Source organism: Drosophila willistoni, assembly GCF_018902025.1.
Source record: "Drosophila willistoni isolate 14030-0811.24 chromosome 2L unlocalized genomic scaffold, UCI_dwil_1.1 Seg168, whole genome shotgun sequence".
Classification (NCBI taxonomy): domain Eukaryota; kingdom Metazoa; phylum Arthropoda; class Insecta; order Diptera; family Drosophilidae; genus Drosophila; species Drosophila willistoni.
Genome location: NW_025814047.1, coordinates 16,403,117 through 16,425,988, shown reverse-complemented (window position 1 = coordinate 16,425,988; position 22,872 = coordinate 16,403,117). Strand labels below are relative to the sequence as shown.

Below are 22,872 nucleotides of genomic sequence, written 5' to 3'. Positions count from 1 at the left end.
TCATCCGCATAGGCAGTAATCCTGGAGGAAGTCCTCTCGTTTTTGCTGAGCTGGTCACTTACCATATTAGAGGGGATAAAACTCCATGTGCTTCCTTTGTAGGTGTTCATTCAGCTTGCACTTTCCTGCATTTCACACGAGACTTGAAGGAATTGATAGTCTGCTCCCCGTAGAAAAGTTGTTCCAGCAGTTCCTTCTGCTGTTTGATGTCTACTCTCCGTTCTTCCAAAGTCTGACCGCTTCTGAGACGTTTTCCAGTCTCTCCGTATTGCTGAGTGCATCTCTCTCTAAAATTGACGAAAAATACGCTTGTGTTCCTCCTATACAAATTCATAGTCAGCTTGTTTGGCTAACATAAACATTTCTTGGAGTTGTTTCCGCGTTCTTCGAAGTTTCATATAAGCCAGCCTACTTGCTCCGCATCTTGTGTTTCCAATGGTCTTTGCCTCCGTACAAAACAAGAGTAATTGGGCCGCCTCTGTTATAGTATCGAGACCAAGGTTCTGCTTCCCTTCACCGGACTACAGGGTGTGTCGCTTCTGAAGACGTAGGTGCGTGCTCCGTCCGCCCCAAGGGTTCTTAACAGATCTAGGGTACCGGACTTCTTTGGTTATCTTTCTGATCTGAAGGATAACCAGCTGCCCTCCGTCGCTACTCGTAGCTGTACCTTTCAGCCAATTTGTAGGCCAACCTAGTAGGCAGCGCTTGAGCAGATTTTCTATCTAATTTTCTATTGACTGTAACTTGTGTTCTATTTGTCCGATCAGAAAGCCATCCATATCTATCAAAATTTTGGGTTGTGATGTTTTATATCCAATTCTACCACATTAAAAAAATCATAGCGGTACTCAAACTGCTTCACCAACTTTTCGTGTGTAATGATATAGTGGTCCGATCAGAGAGACTTTCATACTTGATCTGGCCCTGGTAATAAAAAGCAGAGAAAAAAATTCAGCCCGAAAGCTTTTAAGATGGCTGAGTAATATTATAGCCAGACTAAAAACATTATAATCACTTCTAAACTCACTATGAGCTTTATTATAATGTTTTGTACTTGAATGTTATTTTCATTTTAATTACCAATTGTTGTGTCCGATTTGTACGGAAAAGTAGCCATTCCTATGGGTATTGGTTATATACCCTTGCAAAAAATTATATATCCTTGGCAAAAATATTTAAACTATTACAATTGTTACTACAATGTTTTATTCTTCTCCAATAAAGTTAATGTAGCGTTGCGTCTATTTGTGGTCTGCTGCTCTGTTCATTTCGACAAAGCTGAATTTTATTTTAATTTTGAGCACCAATTGTGGTGTCCGATTTGTCCGCTCAAGTAGACATTCCTATGGATATCCCCGAAAGTTCCAATTGTATTTAGGGCCCCGTGATCAAGCTGACTGCTGCAGTGAGTGACGCATACAACGTTGCTGAAGCTGACGCTTCGGGACCGAAGCCTTTCGTTGGGATACTATTAAAGAAACATATATTTCTAGGCTGGATCCTGTTGTGACTATAAGTCGGGTAGATTTTTGGCCGAAGTAATAATATTGACGGAATATACTCTTAAAAAAAAACAAAAACAGAAAAAATAAAAAAAAATACCAAACACTAAAACACCAAAAAAAATATCAAAGAAGCTAACATCGGCTATGCCGAAGTTTTTATACCCTTGCAGTCCTTGGTAATAATAATTTTACATGTTCAAAATTTGTTTTCTGCAACTCAATTCATCAATATACAAACAAAAAAATTTTACTCTCTATTTTACAATTTGTTCTTCTTCTTCCCTTATTCCCAAAGTAAAGCAACGCACGCATACACATACAGTTCATGTAGCGTTGCGTCTGTGTGTGTTATATTTATCCGATCACATTCAAATTTTGGGATCTGGGGTTTTATATCCAATATTATCACATATGTAAATTTCATAGCATACTCCGATTTTTATGAAAATGTTTCTTCTAGTTCTTCTAGAGCTATATGATAAAGTATGAATTTCATACTTTAGTTTTCCCGGGTAATAAAAAACCCCGAAACAAAATTTCAGACCGATAGCTCTTAAGACGGCTGAGTAAAACGCATTCGCACAGGCGGACGGACAGACGGACATGGCTATATCAACTCAGCTTCTCATGCTGATCAAGAATATATATACTTTATGGGGTCGGAAACGTCTCCTTCTGTGCGTTACAAACATCTGGCCAATTTTATAATACCCTCTGCAAGGGTATAAAAACGAATTGATTTGGCAAATTGTGTAAATAAAACACAAGGGTGTCAAGAAAAACACAACGGCGAAAGCGTAAGCGAACTAAGTACAATTAATAATTACTACGCTCATAGTACAATAAATAATTAAGAGAAACAATAACTATTGATAAACAATCAGGTACTATCAAAAACACTACCGTCACGTCAGAGAGCAGAAGCTTATGAAATGCTTATACCAACTTACTTGCTAAATTTCAAGCCTGTAGCTTTAACGGTCTAGGAGGAGTTCGCCTTCACGGACGAACGAACAGACGGACATGACTATTTTCACTCGTCTCGTCGTGCTGATCAAGAATATATATACTTCATATAGTCGGATATGCTTCATTCATTCATTAATGCACCCATTTTGCAAAGATACTTATATTGCGTTTTTCAGAACGGCTTCAAGTTTAAAACAATTTTTTGATAAATAATATAAAATAAACTTTTTCATTTCAGACAGAAACATATATTGATGGCAAACTAGACAAAGCTGACAGTTTTGTACAAAACAGCAATAAGACCTTTAAAAAGTGGTACACTAAAATGATTGGCGATGATAATAGACCCAGAATAACATCGTTACACATTTTCCTGTGTGGTTTTATTGGTGGAGTGGCATTGGGGATAGCTACTAGCTAATTTCAACAATAATATATCTCTTTCAAAAATATTTTCTATCCAATCTTCGATCATAAAGGTCGATATTTCAATAAGACATGTAAACTACTGTATCTATTTATTTATTTGTTTACATCAATAATAACAAAAAAACAAAAAAAAAGATATTTTTAAGCTACATTAAACTTACATAATTATAAGTTTGAATCAAAAAACAAAAAATAAAGCTTAACTAAACGTCCTTGACGAAGTGAAAGTGTTTAACTCATGACAACCCAATTCTATTTATTAGCTGCGGGCCAACATGGGCGACTCGTCGACTTTTTTAAATCTTGCTATAGAGGTAAAAGTAACGACCAAGAAAGAAGCACGAATTAGTAAGATAAATATCTTTAGGTTCTTTAGGTTCAGCCGGTGGACATCAATTCGAAATCCCACACAGACCCATTGTGGTTCGTAGTTTTGGCGGATGTGCATAATACCAATGGCGACTTACATCTGTTAGGATATTCGTGTGTCTGGCGAAAACCAAGAGTTGGTATATAGTTCGTTTGCTCGACCCTGAAGCGAGTTCCATAGATGAGCCAAAGCTACGCTTGCCATTGGTTGCCTTACATTTTCTTCGGTTGGTGCAATCAATAAGGTTTAGTTTGTAAGCATGAGATGCGTGCAGCTCAGACATAGCATCGGCGCTGTCAATCTGTCGTCTTGCATGCTATATCCTGTTTCAATGCTCGTTCACCGTATTGCTAGCTGCAAGTTTTAGTTTTCTTAATAGCGATACAAAACGAAAACCTCCGGTTGAAATATGCTCGTTATTGGGTCTCCTCCATTCTAACATGTGATCTGTGGCTACGCGCATAGTTCTAGCTAATGACATATGACCGTATCCCTATACTTTAATTAAGTTAATGGCAGCAAGACGCTGTGCTGTCTTGCTCGCCAAAATTTTGGCATGGTGTCAGAGAAATGCCATCTATTTTGGGCGTTTTCAAGTGTGGAACCTTGTATCTCTTAGTGCAGTGAATTTGTTCCGTCTTGTTCACGATTCACTCCGTCTTCACGGGCCCACTTTAGCATAACACCAAGAGTAATTCATTTGACAACTAGGTGTTGAAAGACATCGCCCCGTTAGGATAATGGTTATTTCATCCGCATAGGCAGTAATCCTGGAGGAAGTCCTCTCGTTTTTGCTGAGCTGGTCACTTACCATATTAGAGGGGATAAAACTCCATGTGCTTCCTTTGTAGGTGTTCATTCAGCTTGCACTTTCCTGCATTTCACACGAGGCTTGAAGGAATTGATAGTCTGCTCCCCGTAGAAAAGTTGTTCCAGCAGTTCCTTCTGCTGTTTGATGTCTACTCTCCGTTCTTCCAAAGTCTGACCGCTTCTGAGACGTTTTCCAGTCTCTCCGTATTGCTGAGTGCATCTCCCTCTAAAATTGACGAAAAATACGCTTGTGTTCCTCCTATACAAATTCATAGTCAGCTTGTTTGGCTAACATAAACATTTCTTGGAGTTGTTTCCGCGTTCTTCGAAGTTTCATATAAGCCAGCCTACTTGCTCCGCATCTTGTGTTTCCAATGGTCTTTGCCTCCGTACAAAACAAGAGTAATTGGGCCGCCTCTGTTATAGTATCGAGACCAAGGTTCTGCTTCCCTTCACCGGACTACAGGGTGTGTCGCTTCTGAAGACGTAGGTGCGTGCTCCGTCCGCCCCAAGGGTTCTTAACAGATCTAGGGTACCGGACTTCTTTGGTTATCTTTCTGATCTGAAGGATAACCAGCTGCCCTCCGTCGCTACTCGTAGCTGTACCTTTCAGCCAATTTGTAGGCCAACCTAGTAGGCAGCGCTTGAGCAGATTTTCTATCTAATTTTCTATTGACTGTAACTTGTGTTCTATTTGTCCGATCAGAAAGCCATCCATATCTATCAAAATTTTGGGTTGTGATGTTTTATATCCAATACTATCACATTAAAAAAATCATAGCGGTACTCAAACTGCTTCACCAACTTTTCGTGTGTAATGATATAGTGGTCCGATCAGAGAGACTTTCATACTTGATCTGGCCCTGGTAATAAAAAGCAGAGAAAAAAATTCAGCCCGAAAGCTTTTAAGATGGCTGAGTAATATTATAGCCAGACTAAAAACATTATAATCACTTCTAAACTCACTATGAACTTTATTATAATGTTTTGTACTTGAATGTTATTTTCATTTTAATTACCAATTGTTGTGTCCGATTTGTACGGAAAAGTAGCCATTCCTATGGATATTGCCGAAAGTTCGATTGTAGAATTATTGTAAAAATATGAAAAAAGCTAACTTCGGTTATGCCGATGGTTATATACCCTTGCAAAAAATTATATATCCTTGGCAAAAATATTTAAACTATTACAATTGTTACTACAATGTTTTATTCTTCTCCAATAAAGTTAATGTAGCGTTGCGTCTATTTGTGGTCTGCTGCTCTGTTCATTTCGACAAAGCTGAATTTTATTTTAATTTTGAGCACCAATTGTGGTGTCCGATTTGTCCGCTCAAGTAGACATTCCTATGGATATCCCCGAAAGTTCCAAATGTATTTAGGGCCCCGTGATCAAGCTGACTGCTGCAGTGAGTGACGCATACAACGTTGCTGAAGCTGACGCTTCGGGACCGAAGCCTTTCGTTGGGATACTATTAAAGAAACATATATTTCTAGGCTGGATCCTGTTGTGACTAAAAGTCGGGTAGATTTTTGGCCGAAGTAATAATATTGACAGAATATACTCTTAAAAAACAAAAACAGAAAAAATAAAAAAAAATACACCAAACACTAAAACACAAAAAAAAAAATATCAAAGAAGCTAACATCGGCTATGCCGAAGTTTATATACCCTTGCAGTCCTTGGTAATAATAATTTTACATGTTCAAAATTTGTTTTCAGCAACTCAATTCATCAATATACAAACAAAAAAATTTTACTCTCTATTTTACAATTTGTTCTTCTTCTTCCCTTATTCCCAAAGCAAAGCAACGCACGCATACACATACAGTTCATGTAGCGTTGCGTCTGTGTGTGTTATATTTATCCGATCACATTCAAATTTTGGGATCTGGGGTTTTATATCCAATATTATCACATATGTAAATTTCATAGCATACTCCGATTTTTATGAAAATGTTTCTTCTAGTTCTTCTAGAGCTATATGATAAAGTATGAATTTCATACTTTATTTTTCCCGGGTAATAAAAAACCCCGAAACAAAATTTCAGACCGATAGCTCTTAAGACGGCTGAGTAAAACGCATACGCACAGACGGACGGACAGACGGACAGACGGACATGGCTATATCAACTCAGCTTCTCATGCTGATCAAGAATATATATACTTTATGGGGTCGGAAACGTCTCCTTCTGTGCGTTACAAACATCTGACCAATTTTATAATACCCTCTGCAAGGGTATAAAAACGAATTGATTTGGCAAATTGTGTAAATAAAACACAAGGGTGTCAAGAAAAACACACCGGCGAAAGCGTAAGCGAACTAAGTACAATTAATAATTACTACGCTCATAGTACAATAAATAATTAAGAGAAACAATAACTATTGATAAACAATCAGGTACTATCAAAAACACTACCGTCACGTCAGAGAGCAGAAGCTTATGAAATGCTTATACCAACTTACTTGCTAAATTTCAACCCTGTAACTTTAACGGTCTGTAGCAAGACGCTGTGCTGTCTTGCTCGCCAAAATTTTGGCATGGTGTCAGAGAAATGCCATCTATTTTGGGCGTTTTCAAGTGTGGAACCTTGTATCTCTTAGTGCAGTGAATTTGTTCCGTCTTGTTCACGATTCACTCCGTCTTCACGGGCCCACTTTAGCATAACACCAAGAGTAATTCATTTGACAACTAGGTGTTGAAAGACATCGCCCCGTTAGGATAATGGTTATATCATCCGCATAGGCAGTAATCCTGGAGGAAGTCCTCTCGTTTTTGCTGAGCTGGTCACTTACCATATTAGAGGGGATAAAACTCCATGTGCTTCCTTTGTAGGTGTTCATTCAGCTTGCACTTTCCTGCATTTCACACGAGACTTGAAGGAATTGATAGTCTGCTCCCCGTAGAAAAGTTGTTCCAGCAGTTCCTTCTGCTGTTTGATGTCTACTCTCCGTTCTTCCAAAGTCTGACCGCTTCTGAGACGTTTTCCAGTCTCTCCGTATTGCTGAGTGCATCTCTCTCTAAAATTGACGAAAAATACGCTTGTGTTCCTCCTATACAAATTCATAGTCAGCTTGTTTGGCTAACATAAACATTTCTTGGAGTTGTTTCCGCGTTCTTCGAAGTTTCATATAAGCCAGCCTACTTGCTCCGCATCTTGTGTTTCCAATGGTCTTTGCCTCCGTACAAAACAAGAGTAATTGGGCCGCCTCTGTTATAGTATCGAGACCAAGGTTCTGCTTCCCCTCACCGGACTACAGGGTGTGTCGCTTCTTAAGACGTAGGTGCGTGCTCCGTCCGCCCCAAGGGTTCTTAACAGATCTAGGGTACCGGACTTCTTTGGTCATCTTTCTGATCTGAAGGATAACCAGCTGCCCTCCGTCGCTACTCGTAGCTGCACCTTTCAGCCAATTTGTAGGCCAACCTAGTAGGCAGCGCTTGAGCAGATTTTCTATCTAATTTTCTATTGACTGTAACTTGTGTTCTATTTGTCCGATCAGGAAGCCATCCATATCTATCAAAATTTTGGGTTGTGATGTTTTATATCCAATACTATCACATTAAAAAAAATCATAGCGGTACTCAAACTGCTTCACCAACTTTTCGTGTGTAATGATATAGTGGTCCGATCAGAGAGACTTTCATACTTGATCTGACCCAGGTAATAAAAAGCAGAGAAAAAAATTCAGCCCGAAAGCTTTTAAGATGGCTGAGTAAAATTATAGCCAGACTAAAAACATTATAATCACTTCTAAACTCACTATGAACTTTATTATAATGTTTTGTACTTGAATGTTATTTTCATTTTAATTACCCATTGTTGTGTCCGATTTGTACGGAAAAGTAGCCATTTCTATGGATATTGCCGAAAGTTCGATTATAGAATTATTGTAAAAATATGAAAAAAGCTAACTTCGGTTATGCCGATGGTTATATACCCTTGCAAAAAATTATATATCCTTGGCAAAAATATTTAAACTATTACAATTGTTACTACAATGTTTTATTCTTCTCCAATAGAGCTAATGTAGCGTTGCGTCTATTTGTGATCTTCTGCTCTGTTCATTTCGACAAAGCTGAATTTTATTTTAATTTTGAGCACCAATTGTGGTGTCCGATTTGTCCCCTCAAGTAGACATTCCTATGGATATCCCCGAAAGTTCCAAATGTATTTAGGGCCCCGTGATCAAGCTGACTGCTGCAGTGAGTGACGCATACAACGTTGCTGAAGCTGACGCTTCGGGACCGAAGCCTTTCGTTGGGATACTATTAAAGAAACATATATTTCTAGGCTGGATCCTGTTGTGACTAAAAGTCGGGTAGATTTTTGGCCGAAGTAATAATATTGACGGAATATACTCTTAAAAAAAAACAAAAACAGAAAAAATAAAAAAAAATACACCAAACACTAAAACACAAAAAAAAAAAAACGAATTGATTTGGCAAATTGTGTAAATAAAACACAAGGGTGTCAAGAAAAACACACCGGCGAAAGCGTAAGCGAACTAAGTACAATTCATAATTACTACGCTCATAGTACAATAAATAATTAAGAGAAACAATAACTATTGATAAACAATTAGGTACTATCAAAAACACTACCGTCACTTCAGAGAGCAGAAGCTTATGAAATGCTTATACCAACTTACTTGCTAAATTTCAACCCTGTAGCTTTAACGGTCTAAGAGGAGTTCGCCTTGACGGACGAACGAACAGACGGACATGACTATTTTCACTCGTCTCGTCGTGCTGATCAAGAATATATATACTTCATATAGTCGGATATGCTTCATTCATTCATTAATGCACCCATTTTGCAAAGATACTTATATTGCGTTTTTCAGAACGGCTTCAAGTTTAAAACAATTTTTTGATGTATGAATAAACTTTGTCATTTCAGACAGAAACATATATTGATGGCAAACTAGACAAAGCTGACAGTTTCGTACAAAACAGCAATAAGACCTTTAAAAAGTGTTACACCAAAAGGATTGGCCATGATAATGGACCCAGAATAACATCGTTACACATTTTCCTGTGTGGTTTTATTGGTGGAGTGGCATTGGGGATAGCTACTAGCTAATTTCAACAATAATATATCTCTTTCAAAAATATTTTCTATCCAATCTTCGATCATTGATGATTCATAAATTAACTTTGCTGGTTCGGTTTGTATTATAAAATAGGTTTTGATTTTATTTCCTGTGATGGTTTCTGTTGACCAATAAGCAATTAACTAACTCAACATACATTTCTCGTTTTCACCACACGCTTGCTACTGCATCAGCCAAAACGGTGTGACTATGCAACTCAAAGTTAAAAATAATAAAAATACAAAGATCGTTTACATTCAAATAAATTCAAGTTTAAGAATTCTGCAACCGTTCCTCAACATACCGCCGGGCCCTGAAACAAGGTTTCTGAAACTGGCAGGGGAGCCATCTTGGTTATGGGACTGGTCATCTCTCCTGTAGCTGTCTTTAACTTAAGTGCTCGTACTAGACCATGAAGCCGAAGGAGTTTGAGAATCCTTTACTAGTACGAGATCATCAGGCTTCGGGTTTGCCGATTTCATTAACCATTTTGGCCTCTGCTGCAACGACGTTAGGTACTCAAGATGCCACCTTTTCCAAAAGCCTTGCAACATGGCCTGAGATTGCTGCCAGGGCGAAAGATATCCAACGTCTGTATCGGAAGTGGCACAAAGAGGCCGTGAGTTGATCACCGCTTCCACCTGTGTTAACAACGTATGCATTTGCTCGAATGTAAGAACGGCGTGGCCGACTACTCGGTGTAAATGAAGCTTCACAGAGCGCACAGCCGATTCCCATTTGCCTCCCCAGTGAGGCGCATGTGGCGGTATGAACTTCCAGTTGATGCCTTCGATCGATAAAGTCTCTGCTATCTTGTTATTGTGCAGCTGGGATTGAACTAATTGTTCCATTTCGTTAAAACTTCTTTTGGCTCCCACGAAATTTCGTCCATTGTCGCTGAACATCGTCACACATTTGCCTCGCCGTGAAATGAAACGTCTAAGAGCAGCCAAAAATGTATCAGTGCTAAGGTCTGTGCCAGCTCCAAGTGTCTAGCGGAGGTTGCCGTGCATACGAAGAGACATATGTATCTTTATTCCTTTCGAGCGGTCCTTCCTTTATGTGTCTTCATCATGTTTGGGCCAGCATAATCACAGCCTGTATTTTCGAACGGAAATGCTTGCCGAACTCTCACTGCCGGTAGTGCGGCCATTAGTTGGTTGCTGGTATGTGCTCGCTGTCTGAAGCACTTTATACAGTTGTGAGTAACTTTACGAATCAGATTTCTGGCTCCCATTATCCAGAAACGTTGACGAACTATGACAAAGAGGGCCGAAACTCCTGGGTGTAGATTATGTTGATGCTCGTGTTCCAAAATCAGGTGAGATATGCGATGCTTCCTCGGCAAGATGAGCGGATGCTTGGCTGAATATGATAACTCTGAATTATTGAGGCGACCTCCTACACGTAGAAGCCCACTGTCATCTAGAATCGGCGTCAGGGTACACAGCTTCGAGCCTTTTGGTACGCATCCTTCAATTCCTAGCGCTTTTCGTTCTTTATGCCATTCGTCTTGAGCTTGCTGCAAACATAGGTTCCTGGCTGCCTTGTACTCGTCGTTGATTACGGCGAAAGTGTCTGACTTTTCTTGGGGGTTTTTCATGTGTCGGATGAATCGTAAAATGTATGCCACAATGCGCACAAGTCTAGGCCAGGAAGAAACACGTCCAATGAGTTCTTCGAGGGGAGATGACTCGTTCATGGTTTCCGCGAGAGTAACTAATACTGTAGCCTTCAACTCTTTTCGGTACTCGTCATCTGAAATTAAGTTAGAGATTTGTATATCATCTTCGTTACCTAAGTTAAGATGTGTCTCAGCCAGCCAGTCGGGACCCTTCCACCAGAGAGTAAACGGGAGTAAGTCCTCAGCCAGCATTTCTCTAGAAGCGCAGTCTGCGGGGTTCTGCTTGGTATTAACATGGCGCCACGAGTCCCTTGGTATTACTTCCAATATTTCGGCAGTACGATTGCCAATGAACGTCTTTAAACTAGCTGGCAAGTGGTTCAGCCATGCCAACACAATTGTCGAATCACACCAAGCATATACGGTGCTCTCTAGATCCTTCCAAGATAATTTGATTGATGCGATCAGCCGACTTAGCAGAAGTGCGCCACATAATTCCAAACGAGGGAGCGATTGCTGCTTAAGTGGAGCGACCCGTGTTTTCGCCGCAATCAGTGAAACCTCTATGCTGCCATCCTGGTTCACGATCCGAGAGTATACGACTGCTGCGTATGCTTTTATTGAGGCGTCTGAGAAGGCGTGTAACTCTATTCGCTTGCCGACATACCCAATTTGACGCCGTATCTTTAACTGCCTTATGTTGTTAATGTCTTCGCGATACTTACGCCATCGGTCTGCCAGCTTAGTTGGAAGCGGTGAATCCCAATCTAGATTAAGAAGCCTGAGCTCTTAGAAAAGGATCTTGAATTGAACAATGACCGGCGCACATAGGTAGATTTTGCAAAATTAGGCGGCCAAAAACATTTTTTCAATAAAATACACTTTAAATGGAAAAAATAATTAAATATTATGGTTTCCTATTAAAACACAGTAATTTCCTATTAAAATACATTAATTTTCTATTAAAATACATTAATTTTTTTTAACTTTATACTAAAATAGCAACGTTTTCTATTTTTTATTAGCGGACGTTGACGATACTATGCGCAGTACGTTCGAGTGGCCCCTACGATACCAGGACAAAGCCTGTTACGCGCGAGCCCAAGCAGATAACTGCCCACCTCCCACCCGACCGACCGAGGGGTGCAGCCGTATAACGCACGGCACGAATCGCGTGGACAAAATCCACAATAGAAAAGACAGACAAACACATAATACTATAGCTATCTATTAACTAAATGGGATGGGATAGATGTTTTAAGCATATTAATAGAAAACTCTGAGCCGATTACAGGGGATAGAAGATTGTAATCAGAGCAGAGGACCCTAAAAGGTTCATGCATAGCATAGTTAGAAGAACAACGACTAAGGGATAAAGGTATTAAAGGATGTCTACTCCGTCTACATGGTACCGACAGATTCACCTGAGCTAATAACTCAGGCGAGTCGATATCACCAATTAGGAGCTTGTGCATAAAAATGACACCAAGCATAATTCTACGGTTAGTTAGGGACGGAAGGTTAATCAAGAGAAGTCTACTAGAATACGAAGGCAAATTGACATTGCGATCCCAGCTTAAGCCACGAAGAGCAAATAGCAAGAACTGCTTTTGAACGGATTCTAGTCTAATCTGGTGCGACTCATATTGAGGTGACCAAATGCAAGATCCATACTCTAAAATAGGACGGACAAGCGAAGTAAAAAGAACTTTAGTTGTATAGGGGTCATCAAATTCTTTTGACCATCTTTTAATGAAACCCAGGACACTCATGGCCTTTGCGACCGTGGTGGAAATATGGGTGTTAAAATTTAACTTATGGTCCATAAGTACGCCCAAATCATTCATATTATTTAGACGTTCTAAAGGGCTATTGTTTAGAATATAAGTGACCAGTTGAGGAGAGTTACGAAAAAAAGTCATTACCTTACATTTGGTAGTGTTAAGATTTAGTAGATTAAACTGGCACCAGGATTGAAAGTTTTTAAGATCAGCTTGTAGCCGACTAGATGAATCTGTATCTTTAAAGGTAAGACAAAGCTTGACATCGTCAGCATACATAAGCACACGCGAATGAACAATGACTGATGGAAGATCGTTAATAAATAGTGTGAAGAGCAGAGGGCCAAGATGACTACCTTGAGGTACACCAGAAGTCACAGAAATGGAAACGGAAAAAGAAGACTTAAAAAGTACCTTCGGTTTTTTATTTGTTAAATATTCTCGAACCCAAGAAAGGAAAAGGGGTGGAAACCCAATGTCGCTCAGCTTAGAAAGTAATAGGGAATGATTAACGGAATCAAAGGCTTTGCTGAAGTCAGTGTATATGACATCAGTTTGTTTACCATTTTTGAACCCCTTGATAATTATTGATGTAAATTCTAAAAGGTTAGTGGTTGTAGATCTACACAAACCCATGTTGGGATGGCGAAATAATAGAGCTGCAAAAATGTTGCAATTGAGAAGTTTTAATTTTCTCAAAAGCTTTCGGAATAGCGGACAATTTTGAGATACCCCTATAGTTAGAGGCTTCGGACTTTTTGCCATTTTTATGCAGAGGAATAATATACGACTCCTTCCAAATAGATGGAAAAGAGGAAGATTCTACAGACAATAGAAACAATTTTAAAATGGGTTTACATAATGCGTTTGCACAGAACCTGAGTACACATCCAGGAATACCGTCTGGCCCCGGAGAATAAACAGGTTTAACTAATTTAAGTTCGCTAAGAATAGAACTTTCATCAATCACTGGATTAAAAATGCAATTAGCCTTTTTTAAATGATAAGGATACGGACTTGCTCGATATTCCGTTGAGGAATAAGTTGTTTTGAAAAAACTCGCAAACATATCAGCAATTGCCTGATCAGTGCTCGCTTTTTTATTTTGAAAAGACAAAAAAGATGGGTGCACAGAGGTCTTACGTTTAGAATTAACAAAATTATAAAATTGTTTAGGGTCAGAAGAAAACTGAAGCTTACACCGCTGAAGATAATTCTTATAGCATTCTGTATTAAGCATCATGAATTTTGAACGAGCGACTGTATACAGAGCACAATCTGATGAACGACGTGTTTTTTGAAACTTCTTATAATATCGTGTCTTCACATTTTTCAAATTGGATAGCTCGCGAGAGAACCAGGGAGGTTTGTTAAGCCGCTCCAGCCTACCAAGAGGCACACAAATATCAAAGAGTGAATTCAGAGTATCATAGAAAAAACGAACAGCCGAGTTCATATCACTGCAATTGTACAGATAAGACCAATCGGTAGTAGCAATGTTTTCATTAAGGCTGGCAAAGTCAGTCTTACGAAAGCACCTAGTTAGTGGTAACTCGTTTGAACCAAGTAATGGTGAAAGCAAGGGCAAATCAATTTTTAAATTTAATGTAGGATGAAATTTGTCTTCTGGAAGAACAAATGGTTCGATCCTAGAAACCTCACAATAAGAAGAATCCAATACGAAAATAAGATCTAACGATTTTCCATTAGAATTTAAGACAGGATTGACTTGGGATAAAGACAAGCCTAGAAGGCCATTAATAAAGTCATGTGACAAAGAGGGCAGCAACGTGGTAGATTCATCTGTTAGTGACCATGCTAAAGCGGGTAAATTAAAATCACCTACAACTATGAGCATGTCTTGACTCGACACTAAAGAGGAGACAAGCTGAATTGCCTCTAAATGATTTAAATATACCACCATGTCTGACAATGGTGGAATATAGGAACAAGTAATGAAAGCATTAAAAGATTTAAAATTTACTTTAACACCGACAAACTCAATCTCCTGGGTACTAGAAAATTGAATCATTTCAGATGATAAAGCAGCATCCACAGCTATCAGAACGCCACCACCTATGCGAGAAATCCGGTCACGTCTGAAAATAGAAAAGTTTGTGGAAAAAACCGATGCATCAGCAATATCAGGTTTTAGCCACGTCTCTGTGAAAGCTAGAATGTTATGCACAAAAGAAAGACTATCTACATAGAGATTATGAAGTTTAGATTTCAGTCCTCTAACGTTCTGGTAACCCAGGTTAAGGGACGAAGCTAGTTTTTTGACACACCAGCAGATGCTGATGTGGCAGGAATAGTATTAGTTGTTGTTGTAGGCAAGCGAATCGGTTGCCGATTTTTCTTTTTTACAGTATATTCCTTAACTATTATATGTTTAGGCCAAAAATCTTCTCGACATATAGTGTCGAAGATATTGGCAGAAACACTAATTTTAAAGGATGAAATGTCCTGAGAATAAGAAAATTTAAACTTCTCCACAGCAATATTCGAGACGTTAACTTTCTTCCGAATATAGGCTATTACATCATCAGATGTGACAACAGGGTCTAGCCTAGAAACGAATATATGTTTCTTTGGTGGTATGCCAACGAGAGGCCGCGGTCCCGAAGCGTCTGGACTATTGATATCTATCACAATTACTTTGATAGTAACTTTGGAAAAATAAATATTGACTTTGGAAAAATGTATCACTGAAAACGGCGAGAATTAAATATGAACACTGTGAATGATAATCGAAGTTTGACTACTTGTAATTCGGCGCGGGCGCTATTTTGAGAGGTGGGAACGATGAGGTTAGTTTCTCGGAAGTATCTCCTAACAATCTGCATCAATAGTTTGTTCTTAAAATGATTTTTTTTTTTTACTTTTGGCCGCCTAATTTTGCAAAATCTACCTGTATGTGCGGGGCCAGTAGACCAAGCGGGTAAAATATGCGTGATACGTCTGATAATACTTGTCTTTTTGAACTTTCTATGCATTCGCTCAACCTTATACCATATGTGAAGATGTCAAACTTTGGTTCCCAATGTATTCCTAATACCTTGACGGAGGAGGCATCTCCAGTCACACTTGTCGCTGCTGCTTCTTCTAAAGGACCGATTCCGTAGGTATTGGATACCCATTTCCCAAGCTCCAGCTGTGCGCAACCTAATAGTTGAATGAGTTCATCCTTGTTATAAGTTGGTCTTCCGTGTTTGCTCCGGTCAGGACATCGTCCACATAGAAATCTTTCAATAGAATCTTGGCAGCTGTTGGATATTTATGCTTTAGATCGATGGCAAGTTGTTCTAACACACGTACAGCTAAAAACGGTGCACAGGCTGTTCCATAGGTTACAGTACAAAGCTGGTAATGTTGCAGCTCTTCAGTTGGGTTTTTTCTCCATACGATTCGTTGATAATTTCGGTGATTTTCAGAAATCCATATTTGCCTAAACATTTTAATGATGTCTGCACAAAAAACAAACTTATAAAGTCGAAAGCGTAAACACACATTCATAAGGTTACGCTGAATACTTGGGCCCACTAGTAACTCATCGTTTAGTGATCTGCCACTCTTATCTTTATAAGATCCATCAAATACAATTCTCAATTTCGTACCAATAACCGGATGGTGAGGCATATAGAACATGTGTTCTTTAGGTGCATTCGTCTTCTCTGACTCATCAAGGATGCGCATGTGTCCCAAAGCGATGTATTCGCGCATGAACTTGGTATACTCTTCCTTTAACCTTTTATCTTTCTGAAGTCGACGTTCTACTGAATAAAATCGTGATGTTGCTCCCTGAAGAGTATCTGCAAACTTAACATCCGAGTTCTTAAATGGAAGCTCAACACTATACCTCCCATTTAAGTCACGAAAGTGTGTAGAGCGAAAATGATTCTAGACCTTTAAATCATCAGCAGTGGGCGGCAAACTGCCACTTAATTCTTCCAATTCCCAAAACCTTTGGAGCGATGTATTTATTTCGATCATTGATAACAGAGATGCTGTATTTGATCCTTGTTTAGCTGCAATTGAGGTGACCACCCACCCGAATATTGTGGATATTGCAATTATGTTTCCATGCTTATCTAATACCTTCTCTCCTGTGAATGCGGACCACACGTAGTCGCTACCCAACAAAATGTCCACATGCTTAGCGCTGGTTTCCGGTAGATCAGCCAGTTCTAACCCATCGAAAACTTTCAAAACGGCCGGGTCGACTTCACCCTTTGGCAATAGAGTGGTTATCTTACCTAAGACATGAGCTGTAATATCTAGTGTATGCTTCGAGAACCTTGATTTCAAATGTACTGCGCTGACCCCTCTTGTAGTATCGGCCCTGATTGACGAAATTCCTGAGACAAGTATTCGAGATGGTGAGCGTAAGAGGCCCACTGATCGCATGCAATGCTCCGATATGTATGCTAGTTCTGATCCACTATCAAAGAGAACACGACAAGTGGTGTATGATCCCTTTGAATTTAATGCCAAAACTAGAGCTGTGGGCAATACACTCCTTGATTTTCCTCGCGGCTGTAGATTTACCGCAGAACGTGCTAAATAACTCTGTGATTCTATAGATTGGACTTCCTTTACTTGCTTAGTTTCGGCAATCATGGCTACTGTGGGATTAATGCTCTTTTCTTCGATTTGGCGATGTAACAGCGTGTGGTGTTTGTCCTGACAATGTTTGCATCTATACTTGGATTCACATCTTGAAATACCATGGTCAGGCCTTAGACAACTGAAACACAAACGTTTCTCCCTAGCAAATGAGTAACGCCTCTCCACGGAGAGGGCCAAGAACTGGTCACAGTTGTATACATTATGCTCCTTAGACTCACATTTAAGACACCCTCTTGAGTCTGTGGAAATCAGTATCCGAGTATATTTCTTAACGTTTGATTGTGCGACTTGTTCGCAGCGGCTTAATTCGAACTCATCGCAACGTTCTCCGAGAAATCTAAGAAAATCCTTAGTTGGAGATGTCCCCTCACGGCTGTAGAACACCCATTTGCATTGAGACTCTGCATCAATTTTATCCAGTAGAAAATAGATCACCCAGCAGTCGCGATTAGTTTGGCCAAGTGCATCTAGGCCACGTACCACTTCACTCGCCCCATCGGCAATCTCTCGTAGAACGGATACATCTGTCACCCTTGTTGATGGTAGACGTGTAAAATTATCCAAAAGCGAGTTAACGACATGACGAGGTCGATCATAACGTTCCATTAGGCCTGCCCAAGCCGTCTCGTACGCCGCTCCTGTTAACGGCAAATGATTTATTAAACTTGCAGCCTCATCACAGAGAAAAGACTTGAGATATTGAAACTTCTGAGCTTTATCCAGATTCACCCTGTTGTGAATGGTACTCTCGTATAAATCCTTAAAGGCTGGCCACTCCAGGTAGTCGCCACCAAAAGGCTTGATGTGTAATTTGGGCAGCTGGACCTGTCCCCCTAACGCCGAACAGGCAGCTCCACTTACTGTCATGCTTTCATAAAACTCCCGTTGAAGTTCCATCTGCTTGTGTAGTATCTGCGACACTACTTCGTTGACTCCCTCACTGGAGTCCACGACGTTAGTTGCTTTTACTGGGTTAACCAAATTTCCCAGTTCCTTTAAATGCAGTTGTGCAGTTAAGTACTTCATCTCATAGTCTCCGTAGTCACCCATGGGGTCGACGTACCCTTGCGATTCTTGAAAATCTAACATATCATCAGTGGACCGATCAAACTCATTCCACACGTTGTCGAGTCGGGTCATCATAGTATCCACCACATCCACTGTGCAGTTGTCAGGCGGATTCTCCGAAAGTGTCAGCAGCCGCGTGAGGCTGGACTTTAACTTGGTGCGTGTTGCCTTTAGTTTTTCCATCTTAACTTGAGTAGAATTGCTTATCCCAACAGAATCCAAATCCGGCTCGAAGGACCAAATTTATGATGATTCATAAATTAACTTTGCTGGTTCGGTTTGTATTATAAAATAGGGTTTGATTTTATTCCCTGTGATGGTTTCTGTTGACCAATAAGCAAATAACTAACTCAACATACATTTCTCGTTTTCACCACACGCTTGCTACTTCATCAGCCAAAACGGTGTGACCATGCACCTCAAAGTTAAAAATAATAAAAATACAAAGATCATTTACATTCAAATAAATTCAAGTTTAAGAATTCTGCAACCGATCCCCAACAATCATAAAGGTCGATATTTCAATAAGACATGCAAGCTACAGTATCTATTTATTTATTTGTTTACATCAATAATAACAAAAAAAAAATATTTTTAAGCTACATTAAACTTACATAATTATAAGTTTGAATCAAAAAACAAAAAATAAAGCTTAACCAAACGTCCTTGACGAAGTGAAAGTGTTTAACTCATGACAACCCAATTCTATTTATTAGCTGCGGGCCAACATGGGCGACTCGTCGACTTTTTTAAATCTTGCTATAGAGGTAAAAGTAAAGACCAAGAGAGAAGCACGAATTAGTAAGATAAATATCTTTAGGTTCTTTAGGTTCAGCCGGTGGACATCAATTCGAAATCCCACACAGACCCATTGTGGTTCGTAGTTTTGGCGGATGTGCATAATACCAATGGCGACTTACATCTGTTAGGATATTCGTGTGTCTGGCGAAAACCAGGAGTTGGTATATAGTTCGTTTGCTCGACCCTGAAGCGAGTTCCATAGATGAGCCAAAGCTACGCTTGCCATTGGTTGCCTTACATTTTCTTCGGTTGGTGCAATCAATAAGGTTTAGTTTGTAAGCATGAGATGCGTGCAGCTCAGACACAGCATCGGCGATGTCAATCTGTTGTCTCGCATGCTGTACCCTGTAAAGGCTTTCCAATGCTCGTTTACCGTATTGCTAGCTGCAAGTTTTAGTTTTCTTAACAGCGATACAAAACGAAAACCTCCGATTGAAATATACTGCAGTAGTCAGACCAACGTTATTAGGTCTCCTTCATTCTAACATGTGATCTGTGGCTATGCTCATAGTTCTAGCTAATGACGTATGACCGTATCCCTGTACTTTGATTGAGTTATTGGCAGCAAGACGCTGTGCTGTCTTGCTCGCTAAAAGTTTGGCATGGTGTCAGAGAAATGCCATCTATTTTGGGCGTTTTCAAGTGTGGAACCTTGTATCTCTTAGTGCAGTGAATTTGTTCCGTCTTGTTCACGATTCACTCCGTCTTCACGGGCCCTCTTTAGCATAACACCAAGAGTAATTCATTTGACAACTAGGTGTTGAAAGACATCGCTCCGTTAGGATAATGGTTATTTCATCCGCATAGGCAGTAATCCTGGAGGAAGTCCTCTCGTTTTTGCTGAGCTGGTCACTTACCATATTAGAGGGGATAAAACTCCATGTGCTTCCTTTGTAGGTGTTCATTCAGCTTGCACTTTCCTGCATTTCAGTTGTGTACAGATCCAAAACACAACACACGAGACTTGAAGGAATTGATAGTCTGCTCCCCGTAGAAAAGTTGTTCCAGCAGTTCCTTCTGCTGTTTGATGTCTACTCTCCGTTCTTCCAAAGTCTGACCGCTTCTGAGACGTTTTCCAGTCTCTTCGTATTGCTGAGTGCATCTCCCTCTAAAATTGACGAAAAATACGCCTGTGTTCCTCCTAGACAATTTCATAGTCAGCTTGTTTAGCTAACATAAACATTTCTTGGAGTTGTTTCCGCGTTCTTCGAAGTTTCATATAAGCCAGCCTACTTGCTGTGCATCTTGTGTTTCGTTGTCCTGCATGCCATGTGATAGCCTGTGTTTGACAACGGTCCCAGTTCGGAATATGAGAAGGATGGTCTGCTTAGGACTTTACACAAGTAAATACAAATTTAGATAATCACATTAGATAAGGTAGGGCTACTACCTTACTGTAGTGTTATTTAAAAGGATAAAATCTGCGGGCCCCAGATATAGTGCTTTACGTACCCAGGCGGCCCTTCTAGTTCTACTTACTATGGTAGAGATGGAAGTTTGAGGACTAAGGTCAGAACTACAGCGACATCTGCAACATCCTCTTCCAATGGTCTTTGCCTCCGTACAAAACAAGAGTAATTGGGCCGCCTCTGTTATAGTATCGAGACCAAGGTTCTGCTTCCCCTCACCGGACTACAGGGTGTGTCGCTTCTTAAGACGTATGTGCGTGCTCCGTCCGCCCCAAGGGTTCTTAACAGATCTAGGGTACCGGACTTCTTTGGTCATCTTTCTGATCAGCTACTCGTAGCTGCACCTTTCAGCCAATTTGTAGGCCAACCTAGTAGGCAGCGCTTGAGCAGATTTTCTATCTAATCTAATCCATATCTATCAAAATTTTGGGTTGTGATGTTTTATATCCAATACTATCACATAAAAAAAAAATTATAGCGGTACTCAAACTGCTTCACCAACTTTTCGTGTGTAATGATATAGTGGTCCGATCAGAGAGACTTTCATACTTGATCTGACCCAGGTAATAAAATTATAGCCAGACTAAAAACATTATAATCACTTCTAAACTCACTATGAACTTTATTATAATGTTTTGTACTTGAATGTTATTTTCATTTTAATTACCCATTGTTGTGTCCGATTTGTACGGAAAAGTAGCCATTTCTATGGATTTTGCCGAAAGTTCGATTGTAGAATTATTGTAAAAATATGAAAAAAGCTAACTTCGGTTATGCCGATGGTTATATACCCTTGCAAAAAATTATATATCCTTGGCAAAAATATTTAAACTATTACAATTGTTACTACAATGTTTTTTTCTTCTCCAATAGAGTTAATGTAGCGTTGCGTCTATTTGTGATCTGCTGCTCTGTTCATTTCGACAAAGCTGAATTTTATTTTTATTTTGAGCACCAATTGTGGTGTCCGATTTGTCCGCTCAAGTAGACATTCCTATGGATATCCCCGAAAGTTCTAATTGTATTTAGGGCCCCGTGATCAAGCTGACTGCTGCAGTGAGTGACGCATACAACGTTGCTGAAGCTGACGCTTCGGGACCGAAGCCTTTTGTTGGGATACTATTAAAGAAACATATATTTCTAGGCTGGATCCTGTTGTGACTATAAGTCGGGTAGATTTTTGGCCGAAGTAATAATATTGACGGAATATACTCTTAAAAAAAACAAAAACAGAATAAAATAAAAAAAAATACACCAAACACTAAAACACAAAAAAAAAAAAAACGAATTGATTTGGCAAATTGTGTAAATAAAGCACAATAAAGGGTGTCAAGAAAAACACACCGACGAAAGCGTAAGCGAACTAAGTACAATTAATAATTACTACGCTCATAGTACAATTAATAATTAAGAGAAACAATAACTATTGATAAACAATCAGGTACTATCAAAAACACTACCGTCACGTCAGAGAGCAGAAGCTTATGAAAAGCTTATACCAACTTACTTGCTAAATTTCAACCCTGTAGCTTTAACGGTCTAGGAGGAGTTCGCCTTGACGGACGAACGAACAGACGGACATGACTATTTTCACTCGTCTCGTCGTGCTAATCAAGAATATATATACTTCATATAGTCGGATATGCTTCATTCATTCATTCATGCACCCATTTTGCAATGATACTTATATTGCATTTTTCAGAACGGCTGTTCAAGTTTAAAACAATTTTTTGATGTATGAATAAACTTTTTCATTTCAGACAGAAACATATATTGATGGCAAACTAGATAAAGCTGACATTTTTGTTCAAAACAGCAATAAGACCTTTAAAAAGTGTACCTTAAAAGGTACACTAAAATGATTGGCGATGATAATGGACCCAGAATAACATCGTTACACATTTTCCTGTGTGGTTTTATTGGTGGAGTGGCATTGGGGATAGCTACTAGCTAATTTCAACAATAATATATCTCTTTCAAAAATATTTTCTATCCAATCTTCGATCATAAAGGTCGATATTTCAATAAGACATGTAAACTACAGTATCTATTTATTTATTTGTTTACATCAATAATAACAAAAAAACAAAAAAAAAGATCTTTTTAAGCTACATTAAACTTACATAATTATAAGTTTGAATCAAAAAACAAAAAATAAAGCTTAACTAAACGTCCTTGACGAAGTGAAAGTGTTTAACTCATGACAACCCAATTCTATTTATTAGCTGCGGGCCAACATGGGCGACTCGTCGACTTTTTTAAATCTTGCTATAGAGGTAAAAGTAACGACCAAGAAAGAAGCACGAATTAGTAAGATAAATATCTTTAGGTTCTTTAGGTTCAGCCGGTGGACATCAATTCGAAATCCCACACAGACCCATT

The 22,872-nt window shown here is 39.3% G+C and overlaps 1 long non-coding RNA gene across 1 annotated transcript; it reads left to right on the top strand.

Annotated features, from left to right (window-relative positions):
- The first annotated feature begins 2,714 nt into the window (after positions 1 to 2,714).
- On the top strand, positions 2,715 to 22,673 carry LOC111519661. Its single transcript, XR_002724430.2, has 2 exons — positions 2,715 to 2,789; positions 22,339 to 22,673. It is a non-coding gene; the product is annotated as an uncharacterized LOC111519661 (long non-coding RNA).
- Positions 22,674 to 22,872: the final 199 nt, after the last annotated feature.